A 1,616-nucleotide genomic window follows, 5' to 3' on the forward strand; every position below is an offset into this window, starting at 1 on the left:
ATTTTGTGCCCCACCCCCACCCCTGCAGCCTATGTGCTTTGTAGGTCACTGACTTGCCTTCTGAACCAGAGGAAGGACACACATCAGGGCTTGGCATGTGACAGTTTGGACTGGAGAAGGCATCCATTGGCAGCTTCGAGGGAAAAACAGTTTTCCTCTGGGGGAGGGGGTCGCATCTTGCAAAAGGGACACCAGGTCCGGCTACAGCCCGATTATTTCCAAAAAGGAGTCAAGCTGAGGACTGAGCCGACATATAAAGGAAAGCTGAGCCAAGAGATTTGCAGGGAACTCAAGCTGAAGGCTTGTGATCCACCTCTGGGCTTTTAGGTGGCATATGTTAATAAAACCTTCTTACTGTGCAAGCCAGTTTGAATTGGCTTTTTCTGTTACTTGAATTATGAACTGTCCAAACTGACCCAGAGTTTGGTACCAAGAAAGGGATACTACAATAACGAAACCTCAAAAGTGGCTCAGCCAAGAAGACATATTCACACAGAGAGCAGCAGGGTGTCTCTACCCAGAACTAGAAAGATGGTGATCGTGGTTTAGCAAAATGGCTGCTTATTCCTGTTTTACCCTGTGATAGAGACCCTATGTGTAGGGAGATGTGACATTTGGAGATCTGGAGGGAAATACTCAGGATGTTGGCTACCTCTGGCAGTCTTTGTTAAGGTCCTAGAAGACTCCAATTTAGAAGGAGGGGTGCCCATTTGAAAATGGGGAGGGATAAAAACCCAGCTTTGCTGAGAGAGGGTCTTTCTGCCAGTGGCCTGCAATCCAAAGTGACTGGACTTCGATAAGCAAGCTCCACTGGGTCGGCAAAGCTAATGTATCGAGCTAAAGTTAGAACACGGGCAGCAAGTAGGGTGACTTAACAAAAGATTGGGGCCCTAGAAAAGCAGTGCCCCCAGTTCTCAGGTCTCTATGGAGCATCTGATCTTAAATACATCTAGCTTGATGACAGGGACAACTCACTGTGAACATGCAGCTAGGATATATCTGGGGGCAGGAGAAGACTTGGGGTACCTTCACATCAGAGGTAAAGGAAGATGCCACGAATCTGAGGAGCAAGGCAGTGGGCAAGACACAGAACCCAGTTGCCAGTTCAAGGATTCTGACCTGAAACAAAATCCAGCTTGAACTACTGGCCCATGGACTTGAATAGAAGAAACCCAGTAAATTCTTTAGGGTACTGACTTGCCAAAGCAAGTGGCCAACTAATGCCTGAAATTGCCCGTTTCTCAGGGCAATCCCTGAACCTGTACCCACAAGAAGTGTGTTGTTAAAGCAGTGATACTCCTCCAAAGACATCAACCCTATGCCCACTCAGATTTTAGCAAGGCAGTGGATGGGGCAGATACACCTGAACCCAGAACTGGGGGCAACTATCTCTGCCAACTGAGGAACTTGCTTTACCATCATGGCAAGGAATTCCCCCAATATTTCCTCAATATTGTATATATTATAGGGCAATGACATCTGAATGTGTTTCCCATTGTCCCCTTCTTCAAATGGAGAATTGCCCTTCTGGAAAATTTTATTGCAGATACACGGGTTTTTTCTCCCCCTAGCACTGACTATGTTGATGGTAGTGAAGTTCAGAATTTAATTTATAG

The sequence above is a fragment of the Panthera uncia genome (assembly GCF_023721935.1).
Source record: "Panthera uncia isolate 11264 chromosome A3 unlocalized genomic scaffold, Puncia_PCG_1.0 HiC_scaffold_11, whole genome shotgun sequence".
NCBI lineage: Eukaryota > Metazoa > Chordata > Mammalia > Carnivora > Felidae > Panthera > Panthera uncia.